Genomic DNA, 13,327 nt, shown 5'->3' with positions numbered 1-13,327 from the left:
AGTAATCCATGTTCATTTGCAAATAAATAATTTCTCATTTCTCATTTTCATTTCAATTTTGAGAAAATAACATTTATTTTTGAATGATTCCATTTCTCCATTTTGGAAAAATCATAATCATTTCTGAATGTTTTCCATTTCTCTATTTCTATTCATTTTGTTCATTTTGATTCAAACACGCAATTCATTTCTGGTTTTAACGAGCTAGTAGAGGGACTGGTTGAACATATGCAATTGAGGCTCAAATGATTTATAATTAAATTCCAATTTTTCACCTATTAATTATAAACTCATTTACTCACGAAGTCATTCCACTATAGTATTGCGACTGAGCTCTCCCCAACGACATACCATTACAAAAGCAACTTGATTAGTGCTCGTCCAATGACTTTATCATAAGTGTGTTACCCTCATAGGATATCCTTAATCTCTTTTGGGATGGTATTCGTTCTCCCAATATGATTTTATTTTATTTCATGGTAACTATTACACCTTCCTTTATGAAAATTCAATTACTATCAAATAGTAATCAAGTTATTCATCACAAAGATGAGCGACCAGTGGTCACGTTTACTTTTCATCAACAATGTAATGCCAATGAGAGGATATCATTTACCCATGTCTCGGGCTATGAATTCTACTATTTTGAATGGCGCTACATACTGTAGAAGTCGTACCACCTTACGCACCAGCTTTTGGTTCCTTATATATTCAAACTTAGGCTTTTAGTTACATCAAAGTGTATAAGTCACACATACATAATATGTTATCCACTTAGGATTTAGGTATGTCACACTATGAATGTCACAAGTGAATAAATCCATAAACGGATTAAGGATCTATTCTTCTTGGGTTCAGTCCGATGTACTGTCAATCCAGTCAGTCACATCTATGTCTCTATCTTCTGGGAGTCATCCGCTCTAATGTCCAAGACAAAACATCTCCCCAATTGGACTTGATAGACGACATATTAGTCTTTCAATCGATTTGCTCATTTTTATTAGACTAAGGACATGTTTAGGTTCGTCTACTAATATAGTCTTTCTGTATTACAATCCGACTATGTAATATCGCTTAATATTAGTTAAACATTAGACAACCAGTGAGCAACATTTGCTTCCATTTTGCTTTGCGTACAAAAACCATGTGAGGACAATATACAAAGTATTAATGTAATTCATAAATAATCATATTAACTAATCTGTTCGAAAAATTACAAATGTACATTGACAAAAATATATACCATTTCAACTTGTTCAACTACAAACATTCATTTAACTTTTCTATTACTCATTCACATTCAATCATACCATTTCAATTGTCACATACATGTATCAAACATGTTTACCAAATCATATACATTCAATTAGGCACTAACTTTGCCAAAAACTTAACATTTCATATAAGCATTAACCTTACCAAAATCAAGCATTATAAAGGTTGCAAGCTAACATTTATCATTTCAAGTTAACTTATTCAAACACCTATATACATTCTACAAAATCGAACTTAAAATGATTGAAAAGCTACCAATTTAAAAACAGGATAGTGCGAGCTTCTGGACGATCTGCTAGACACGTTCCGCAAGTTGAAATCCATAGGAAAAGGGAAAAAATAATGGGGTAAGCATATTGAATGCTTAGTAAGTTCATATGCATTAAACAAAAACTTACCTCATATTACAACTAATCAAATAAGCTACTTAGATTGGCAATATTTGCCTAAACATGGTATCACATATCAATAAAGTGAGTTTAACATATAGTCACATCAAATGGTAATTCAAACATATATCATTTCAATCCACTAAAATCAACTTTTCAATACTACATTCATAATCAATTCAACATTTAACTATTTGAACATCAAATTCATATCATACACAAATATCCTATTATACCAATTACCCGAGCTGAATATATATATACACATGTCAAGTTACTCATCTGAGCTAAACCTTTAAATTGACATCAGGTTACCAGTCCAGGCTAAACTTGTGTCACAAGTATCTTCGATACATCAATTGCTCGTCCAAGCTAACCAAGCAATCAAATGTGTCATTAAAGGTTCAATTTTCGATGTCAAGTTACCATTCCAGGCTAAACTTGTGTCACATGTATCTTCGAGTCCGCGAAAAATGTTAGATTTTGGTAATCATCGGTAATCAATTCATACAAGTGTGCACAAAACCTTTACCAAGTTCACCCAAACATTTTCAACACACAGACATATATATAAATACATTTCTTTACAATTTAGTCCCAATCTCACCTTTTATACCAAATCACAAATAATCCAAATTTCAACCAAACATACACATATTCATAATTAAAATACACAAAAATTTAAACATAATCATACCATATGAATTTACCTGGTCAAATTAGCCAACAAGTTGAATTTGCAAAGACTAATCGATAATTTTGGCTTTTCCCCGATTATCTCCAATTTGGTTCAATTTCCTATCTATACAATTATTCAATTCAATTTATCAATATCAAACACTTTTATATCATCTCATACTAGGCATGAACTAGTTTAATTTCATTTTTGAATAATCCTAAAGTTTTGCATTTTATCCAATTTAGTCTTTAAAATTGAAATAGTCATAACTTTCAATTTTGAGCTTCGATTTTGAAATCGATCTCAACCATATCCTTCTATGACCCTCTAATATCTATTATTATAGAAATTTCAAATCAAGTTCATAATTTATACACTCTAGTCCTTAAGTTCAAAAACTAATAACTAAACATTACAATCTAGTCATTTTTCACATCTAAGCTTAAAATTTAACAAATTAACACCAATTTATTCAAGAAATCAGCAATGGAAACTTTCAAAAAAATTTAACAGTTTTACAAATTGGTACATGAGCTAGCTAAATCAAGCTCTCATGACCTCAAAAATATAAAAATTACAATAAAATGACTAAATTGAACTCACTAAATCAAGGCCGAAAGTTTGAAAGCTTCCACACCCTATTTCTTATTTTTGCTATAAGGGAGAAGAAGAAGAAGAGGAAGAAGATGAGCAGATACTTTATTTTTCTTTTAATTTTGTCTTATATAGTTTGTTTAATTTTTAATTAATCAAAATTAACTTAATTAACTCTTAATTAATTAAGCCTTAAGGATAATTAACAAAAGTTAGTGGATTATGTCATCCACCACCACCGTTTGACCATTTAAAAATGGTATTTAAAAATCTGAAGTGGTAATTATTTATGATTTAGTTCCTGTACCTCAATTAACTATCAATTCAACAAAATTATTGGACCAAACTTGAATATATTTCTATATTAACCTTGTAAATATTAAGTATTAATGTTTTATGGACTTGGTTTACGTAAATGGGGTTCCAAAACAGTCATTTTCGACCCCATTAAAAATCGGGCTGTTACAATTGCTTTTCAATTTATCAATGATTTTTATAGAAATTCATTAAAAATTTTAAACAAAACTAATATTGTAAAAAATATAAATTTAATATACAAAATCGACCCGTGCATCATATGGGAATACAAACTAGTTGATTTTCTATTATTCTATTGATATTGATATATTTATTGAAAATATTACAAGATTTCAATATATGTAATTTTATGTGCTAATAAAGGTTTTAAAATTAATTTTAAATTGTTTCATAAACTTTTTCCATATTTTCAATCAATACTTTATTGTTTCAATCCACACTTTGCGTTGTGTTAATTATTTGTTTGTTTCAAATTATAGAGAAAAAATTGAAGTTTACAATATGCTCTAAGTCCTATACACTTCGTACATTTCAATTTTGTCCTTCTACTTTTATTTTCAAGAATATAGTCTCTACTTTTAAATTTAAATAATTAGGTCTAGTTGTTACAACTATTAAAATTCTTAATTTCTTCATTCAAAATCATCATGATGAAATATTTTTCTGCTGGAACAATTTTCTTGAGAAAAATTGACGCTAGAATTTTATTGAAATAGTTAACAATATTAGCTATTTAGGCTAATTAAAGACAATATAGAAGTAGAGAGATCAAATTATGTCAAAAATTAAAGTATATAGATTAAATCTCAAGTTTCAACATAGTATAAAGGCCAAATTTAAAAATTTGCCATTATCTTATAATGTAAAAAAAAAAAAAGACGCAAACCTAGAAAAATGAGAAGCCATGTGTCAGTCTATAAGACTCTTGGAATATTTAAATTATATATAAACACATAATGTTTTAATCGAAAAGTTAATGTTATTAACTATTTGGACTAATAGATAACATTATAAAAATATAGGATCAAATCATGTTAGAAATTAAGGTATATAGATTAAATTTTAAATTTAGACATATTAAAAGGATCAAAACTGATATTTAACCATTTTTGTAAAATGCAAGAAAATAAAGAAAGGGAAAATGGTTGGTCTGACACGTGTTAGCAAAAAGGTAGGTCCTTTATCTTTTATTATTTTTAGAATCAATGTATGTTGAATTTGAAACTTTGACTATTTAATGAATATATTAATTACTACTTTGAATTTGATAAAATAATTATATCTAATTAGGCATGTTTTGGAAAGATAAATTTAAAAGTTAGTTATGAATTTGAATGATTTTAATGAAAAGTATTAAATACAAAATTAGTCAAAAGTTTTAATTATCATCATTGATTTCAATTTTAATTCACATTAATAAAGTTTTAATGTTTAATTTACAAATTCGTATTTAAACTATACTCTTTTTTTATCTTGATGTTTAAATGTTTTTTTGTCACAAGTAGTACTTAAACTACTTTTTTTTCAAATTAGTACCTCTGTTAGTTAAAGTCTATTTTAAAAAGGATTAACCTATAAATTAGTACCTAAACTATGCTATTTTTCTCATTTTTGTATCTAATATTTTTTGGTCACAAATGGTCTCTATTATCTAAACTGTTATTTTCCCAAGTTAGTACTTTTGTTGGTTCAATCGTTAATCAAATTCTCAAAAAGAATTAACCCATAAATGGTACCTAAATCATGTCATTTTTCCCATTTTGGTACCTAACATTTTTTTGTCACAAATGATATCTAAACTATTTTTTCCCAAGTTTATACCTTTGTTAGTTTAAACGTTAATCAAACTCTTAAGTTTATTTTAAAAAATAACCAATTAAAAATTACCATGTAGCAAGAAAAGACAAAGTATTATTTTCTTTATATATATTTAAGAATATTAAAAATTCATTAAAAATAAAAATATTTAAAAAAATAGAGAAAATCGCTTCAACTGGTTTGTATTGGTTTGCGAGTCAATTGGTTCAATCCTTTCTTTGGACCAGTTTTTGGTCTAATCGGTTAATTTAGTTCTAAAAACACTAGTTTTGATTCGTGAAAGAACTTTTTCAATCCCATCAGGTTGAGCAAGTAAGTAATGAAGTTGAAAAATAAAAATAATTGTCAACGTCTCAATCTTGAGATTGCCAATTTCAAGCATTGTTGGCATTGTCATACATTATAAAGGAAAAAAAACAGATTGAAAAAAATAAAGAGAGAGAAATAATGTAAAAAAAATTAATTTTTATAGTTTATATGACATGGCAATCTGTTATTGGTTGAAATTTTTTAACAGATGGGTAAAGAAAGAATAGTTTAGGTATCACTTGTTACCAAAAATGTTTAGGTAACCAACTCGGAAAAAGTATTATTTAGGTACTAATTAATAGGTTAAACCACTTTTTTAAATAGACTTAATGGTTTGACTAACGAATGTACCAACTTAAGAAAAAAGTTAGTTTAGATACCACTTGTGACAAAAAAATTTAGGTACCAAATTGTGAGTTAATCCAAATTTCAGTTTTAATTTCCTAATTATAAGTCACACAATTTTATCTTGATTAATTTTGGTTATGGAGAAAACATTTCCATTTAGGTCATTTTAGCATTGCTTCTAAAAAGCACTTTTGAAATAGAAGTATTGCTAAATAAGATGTTTTAAGATTTTCAAAAGTGATTTTAGGACAAAAATGATTTACAAAACACCCGTTTTAACCAAAAGTAATAGAAAATTTTAACTTTTATTCAAAAAATACTTTTAAGAAACAAGGTTAAAACTACGCCTTAATCATTATCTGTAAAACTGAAAAGGCAAATTGATAAATAATCTGCCTTAACAATATGTCAGAAAAATTATATAAAAATAAAAAGTCTCTTGCAATTTTTCTTTCCATATATTAGTATGTAAAATTAGCTCAGAAAAATGACAAGACTTAATATATAAGTGATTGAATTTAACCCTTCAATTTGTCAACATCCTAATTCACTTCAATTGTATCATATAACTCATTATTGATTTTGCTCTCTACTTCTTTTCAAAGATAGATGACTGTGTACTAATGTTACCTCTTTCACTTTCAATCCATCTTTGATATTTTTACCCTTTTCTCTGATCTAAAATCATATTTATATACATACCAAATATTTGAAAATTATTTCAACCTCAAATCATTATTACTTATACACCAAAAATATATAATTAATTAAAATATATAAAATTCAATTTAAATAATTAAAAATCCAAAATAACAAATTACTCAAATCATAGCTGCTTTTTTTAAGTTAAAAGATGTTGTTAGTCCCTATATTTGTATATAATCTGAGATTAAATCAATGTATTTTAAAATTAAAAATTTAATCATCGTACTTTTTCAATTTAAAATCCTAGACTAATCATTATCGTCATTGGTATTTTTGTCAAAATTTATCAACTTATTATATTTATTTCCTTTCAATCATATGTCATATCACATGAGGACAAGCTAATCACAATTTCAAGTTGACAAATTTTGATTAAAAAAAACTTATGAGACTAGATTGAGATTTTAAATAAAAAAATTAGGACTTAACTTTTAACTTTTTAAGTATAGTGATTAAATCTCAAATTTTGTCAAAGTATAGAGACTAACAACATATTTTAACCTTGAAAAATGTCTAAAATGCTTTTTTAAAAGGGAGAATTACAGCATGTTTGGTTTGGTGTATTGGCTATGCCAATACACCCCTAATCGGTGGGCCCCACCTAATCCGGCTGTATTCCGTCGTTTGGTTTGATGTATTGGTAATACGCGTGTAATCCATTACCTTCCTAATCGGTGAAAACCACCGATTTCTATTCCCCCTCTTTTGCCCAGATTAGCTACCGATTCAGCATCACCTCCCTGATTTACCCTCCCTCGATCCCCTTTGTTTCTCTTCTGTTCCTTCATCCGATTTCCTTCCTTCTTTCTTTGCTTTTCTTTTACTTGATTTGCTCCAGATCCATTACGCCTCTTTTCTGCCGATTTGCTCCCTCCGTTTCTTTTCTTTTCTTTTTCTCTCTGCCACTCTTTCGATTGCCTTCTCAACCAGTCGACCTTTTTCTTTTCTTGTTCTCTCTGTCACTCTTTCGATTGCTCTAGTTGGTGGGTCTCCAGGTTACTGCAACTGAAAGGTAAAGGTTTCGAATCACTGTAATGAGTTTCAACTCTCTTTTTTCTTTTCTTTTCTTTTCTAACTCTCTTTTTCTCTCTGTAATTAGTTTCAATGGCTGCCTTGTAATGTCTTTAGCTTTTTTTCTGCATGTTAGCAGATTCGAATCACTGCCTTGTTAGTGTAGTGACTTCTTCATCGATTATTGCACTGTTAACCTAATCGGTTTCCCCTTTTCCGATTACAGGTTGTTCTTCATATATCTCTGCCTTGATCAAGTCGATGAGTTAGTTTCCCCGATTGCATGTTTCTATTGCTATTTATTTTCTATTGCTGTTTATTTCCCTTTGAGTCATCATATATCATTAAAGTAAAAGAGATGTTTATCTTCATCTGTTGTGCATGTATATGATTGAAATATAGATTTGTTATCTCGGTCTCTACTATCATTGATTCCGTTTATTATGTTCTTCATCATTTAGCACAGGAAGATACAGTGCTGGGATTAATTTCATCGATTTTTGCTTATGTCTGATTAAATCTTGTAAATATGATAAATAATGGGAAAGAAATAGGCAATTAGACTTTAATGGCATTTTAGCATATATGGTTTTTGGTGTAGGGAGGGGTAGATATACATGCATTGCATGCATGGTCTCAAAGCAGTGGACAAAATGGATCTAATCTTTGATCCCTTAGCTTAGATGTCAAAATTTGTTGGCTTCAGTTTAAAGTTTTATTTATATTGTATCATTTTGCATAAAATAAAAACTAAATCTTAGCAGTTTTGGCCATTGCCATTTAGATATATATATCTTAGCAGTTTTGGATTTATATATTTTAATGTAACAGGCCTTGTATTGTTTTAAGATGTGTGTGACCATGGTTTTCTATTCAAAGTCAGCCTGTTTGACTGGAAATATGAGATTGCTTGCTTCATATTTGAAGAATTTATAGGCGATTTCGATTTTGTTGGTTTGTTCTGGAAATTTTTTGATAGTCTGCTGGACAATGTTATTGATTTGTATTGATTTGTTAGTGACTAGAAGATGAAACTGGAAATTGTTGCATTTGTTTTGATATTGTTCTTGATTTGTTCTGGAAATTGTTTTGATTGTCTGCTGGAAATTGTTATGATTGTCTGCTGGAAATTGTTTTGATTGTCTGCTAAAAATTGAATTTGTATGTTATTCGGTAGAATATGAAAACAATTTACTTGATTTGTTCTTGATTTGTTAGTCAGTAGAATATGAAAATGGATATGCTAGTGACAAAAACGAGTTACTTGCAGGACATGTTCATTATTTGTGTTCTAAGATACATGAGATACACGTGATTAAACCGTTTGGTTGATAATTCACTATTAATAATAATTGATAGTAAATTTATATAAGTGAATTAAGATAATAATAAATTTAGATCTTAAAATAAAATTGGATTTTTCGATTTGCTAAAATGGAGATTAAATCAAAACATGTGATTGATGATATGTTTTCATTTACACCAATTAAAATCGATTAAATTTGGTGCTAAAAATTTATAAACGATTATAAAGCGCTTGTGTCGAACATCGAGGAGTTAATTTCGATTTAAACTTATTACTATTTGAATTCAACTCAAGTATATTACATTTATCTTGAGAATGTTGAAGTTTTACTAAAAGTATTATAAAGGTCCTTTCTAATATGAAATATGAGTAAATTGGTTGTTTTGGTAAATTTCTTTGAACAGTTTTTAAAAAGTACAAAAGAAGACCTATATTTCCATATGAAAATAAAATATTTGAAGTCCATTAACATATACTAGTAAAGTTGTAATTTATTAGTACGTTAATGTCGGATATTTTGTTTAAGATTTTCAAATAATCGAAAGAATATTATAAATTTGAAATTAAATGGGATCACAATCTCGCATTTAATTCTATATAAATAAGATGTGATTGATATAATTCAACTATGAATATTCAATGCCGGTGAATGAAAATCAACAAAATAGATAGGGCATTTTATGTTTATAATGGATTCCATATTATACAAATTTGTCTCTTTGGTTTTCCTAATGTCACATTATCTTTAATATATAAGTTTATATTTTATTAATCATAAATAATAATAATCAAAGTTATTTTGAGAGTGGAAGTTAAAATTCTAATATAATCGATAAAATGATACATTATTTATAGCTAATGGGATCTTGTAACTCGGAAAATCAAATTGAAAAAAATTAAACATTCCTTGATAAAATATATATTTTAAAATAAGTTGTATTCTATAATATTTTTGCTAAATTATATAAATAAGCACTCGATTATTAGTAAATTTTAGTTGATTCATTTGATTTTAAATAATTACATCAATAATTAAAATAAGGACTTTAATATTTCATTAAAATAATTTAATCAATAATTAAAATAAGGACTTTAATATTTTATTAAAATAAGGACTAATCAATAATTAAATTAAGGACTTTAATATTTTATTAAAATAAGGACTAATCAATATTTAAAATAAGGACTTTAATATTTTATTAAAAATCAAGAAATTTAATATTTTAATAAAGAAATTTAAATTTAAAATGTTATAAAAGTTTTAAAACAAGAGAAAGAAGATTATTAAAGTAAATCCTCATTCTTATAAAAATAAATAATTTTGCTTAGAAAATATTTTCACATTTGAACCTACCATGTGAAGAAAATCTAATTAAACTTGGGTCTCCAAATTCATATTTATTGAACCCTTTTTAATAATTAAAATAAGGAAAATTATATATAAATTTATTTTCAAAGTGGTCAATAATGTGAAATCATAAAATGGAGTCGTATGTATGATTTTTCAATTAATATTATTATTAAATAAAGTACTAAAACAAACCCAAACCTTGTTGCTTAACAAAATATTTTTCTCAATCATACCACAAAATTTGTTGCTTTACAAAATAAACAAGTTTTGATACCTTAATTACTATAGTTAATATAAGGGAGGGCAAGCGGGATCTAGCTTCCTTGAATAAAATAGATTTATTGCAGTATTAAACCTTCTAATTATTTAGTAATACAATTTAATCCTTTTAGGATTTTTTGTTAAAAAATTTGGCCAACCAAAATCTCTAACTTTGTTGCAACGATATCATTTAGTAGATAATTTTTTGCTTCGTGTGTTCTAAATTTGTATTGTTTATTTTTATTTGATAATGTGTAATTGCAACTTCAATTCATTGATAGTGTGTTCTAATTTTAATATGTTGCGATAATGGCTCAAATGCGCCTTTAATTGCACAAAGTGTGAGGTGTAAAAGAATTGGTCTTGCATTGACAATATGGTTGGAAATCAGAGAATTGCGATTTGGTTCTTATTTAGAATGGGTGCCACCTTAGCCTCTGAGACTTATAGACCAAGGATTAGGTCCTATACCTTAGATTTTTATGCAAAACGGGATTATGTGAAGAGGCTTGTATATGGTAGTGACGAGACTTGTATTGAACAAGTTAGGATGAATAGAACTGCCTTTTTTAAACTATGTGAGATGTTAGAATCGATAGGGGGATTGAAGTCATCAAGGTTCATGCTTGTTGATGAGCAAGTAGCAATGTTTTTACATATCATCTCCCATCACCTGAAAAATCGAGTTATCAAGCATCACTTTAGAAGGTCCGGGGAAACTGTTAGCAGAGCATTTCATAGTGTTTTAAATGCTGTCATACGCTTACAAGATGTCTTATTTAAAAAGCCGGAGCCAATTACAGCTGATTCTTCTGACACAAGGTGGAAATGGTTTAAGGTATTAGACTGAGTTTTATATATAGCTTGTACAACATTTAGTTGACTTAGATTTAAATTAGTATTCTAACTCAAGGTTTTATATCATGTGATATAGAATTGCTTAGGTGCTCTTGATGGAACCCACATCAAGATTAGGGTGCCAACAGTTGATAAACCTAGATATCGAACCTGAAAAGGTGACATAGCAACAAATATGCTAGGTGTTTGTACACCTGAGATGCAATTTGTTTATGTTCTTCCTGATTGGGAAGGTTCAGTTGCCGATGGACGGGTGCTTCGAGATGCCATTAGTAGAAGACATGGACTAAAAGTTCCTCATGGTAAAGTGTATAGTTAGAGGAATTTGAATTATTCATTAAGATCAAACTTTGTGTGCTGAATTAATCATTTATTAAAAATTTTATTTTATAGGTTGTTATTATCTAGTTGATACTAGATACACAAATTGTGAGGGATTTCTTGCACCATTTAGAGGACAGCGATATCATCTGAACAAGTGGCGTCAGGGTTATCAGCCAAGTTCTCCGCAAGAGTTTTTTAATATGAAACATGCCTCAGCACGTAATGTCATTGAAAGGTGCTTTGACTTATTAAAACTTAGATGGAGAATACTTAGGAGTCCATCGTTTTATCCTGTAAGGGTGTACAATAGAATTATTATTGCATGTTGTTTGCTCCATAATTTTATTCGAACCCATATGAGTATTGATCCCATTGAAGCGGAGGTGGGAGAAGGATTACCTACTAATGTGGTGGATGACGATGAACCGAATATCACAAATATTCATCCATCGGATGCTTGGGCTACTTGGAGGATGGAACTAGCCAACCAAATGTTCGATGAATGGCAAGCATCTAGAAATTAGTTAGGTTTAGGGACAAATTGAGTTACAATTAATTTGTTGATGTTATTTTATGTATCTAGTTTATGAAACTTGGTGGTGTTTGAATAAAATTCATATTGTACTAAACTTTGTTGAATTATAATTTAATTATCTTTTCATTCAGCATGTGTTATTTCATTAAATTTAGTATTGAGATTTTGATTCATGATATTGAACTAACAATATAATATTATAAACTATTCACCTTTTGATTCATGATATTAAAAATAGTAAATAATGTTAATTTGTTTTTTTTTCTTAAGATAATTATGCCAGGTGTTCCACAATCACATGTTTCTTCTCAAGCTTCTCGAGGAAGCAAAAGAAAATGGATTCCAGAAGAAGATGCACCTTGGTTTCTTGCATGGTGGATTTGCACAATGTAGGAACATTTAATCTCGATCTAGGGTTCAAGGCGGGTTATTTGAACGAGCTAGAAAAAGCTAGAAAAGGCCTTACCAAGAGCAATGTTGAAGGCGAAGCCAAATATTGAATCTCGGATTAGGTGCCTAAAAGGAATGGTGGATCGTCTCACGACATGCTTAATAGCCAAAACAATAGCGGTTTTGGTTGGGACGAGCATAAGCGACTTGTTGTTCTTGAAGATGCGATTTAGGGAATCCTATGTAAAGGTAAAATGTATTTCAAGTATTTATTTATTTTTACAAAACTTATAACTAATATGATGTCCTCATTTTTTAGAGTCACAAAGAAGCCTCTCGATTCGGACATCGTTCTTTCCCTTACTACAACCACTTCTCGCCATATACGCAAGAGATCAAGCGATGGGAAAGACACTCAAACAATTGCTTGATGTTCTTGAAGAAATACATCTTGAGGATGAGCGTACTACGATATGAATGATAAGAGAAACACATTCTATGACTGCGAAGCTGACGTCTCTTTAGACGACATTGATGTTTCGATGCGGATCCGCGAGGAGATATAGACCAAGGGGGTTCCTCATCTTCAAACAAGAGAAAGAAGAAATCTAATGCTCGTGATAATGTGTATTCTTCATTTGATGAGGCGCCACTTTGTTGGGGAAAAATTCAGCCGTTGGCGATCAAATCGATGGAGTATTGCCTCCGAGGTGGTAGTTCGTGAAGTCGAAGAACATCAAAAGATGGAAGAGAAAGCTTCAAATTTATATTCACCTTATGGTCAATTGAAGGTTTAACCGACGATCGGTGGTATGATGCTTTGAGTAAAATTCGATCATCCAACTCAAATGATTGT

At 29.0% G+C, this 13,327-nt stretch overlaps 1 long non-coding RNA gene across 1 annotated transcript; it reads right to left on the bottom strand.

The window, feature by feature from the left end:
* Positions 1 to 1,293: 1,293 nt before the first annotated feature.
* On the bottom strand, positions 1,294 to 3,030 carry LOC128032750 (uncharacterized). The gene is made up of 2 exons (XR_008189054.1): positions 2,947 to 3,030; positions 1,294 to 2,466 (listed from the first exon to the last, which is right to left on the bottom strand). It is a non-coding gene; the product is annotated as an uncharacterized LOC128032750 (long non-coding RNA).
* Positions 3,031 to 13,327: the final 10,297 nt, after the last annotated feature.

This window comes from Gossypium raimondii, chromosome 9, assembly GCF_025698545.1.
Source record: "Gossypium raimondii isolate GPD5lz chromosome 9, ASM2569854v1, whole genome shotgun sequence".
Lineage (NCBI taxonomy): Eukaryota > Viridiplantae > Streptophyta > Magnoliopsida > Malvales > Malvaceae > Gossypium > Gossypium raimondii.
Note: the sequence above shows the minus strand (reverse complement) of the source record. Positions and strands in the feature narration are given on the sequence as shown.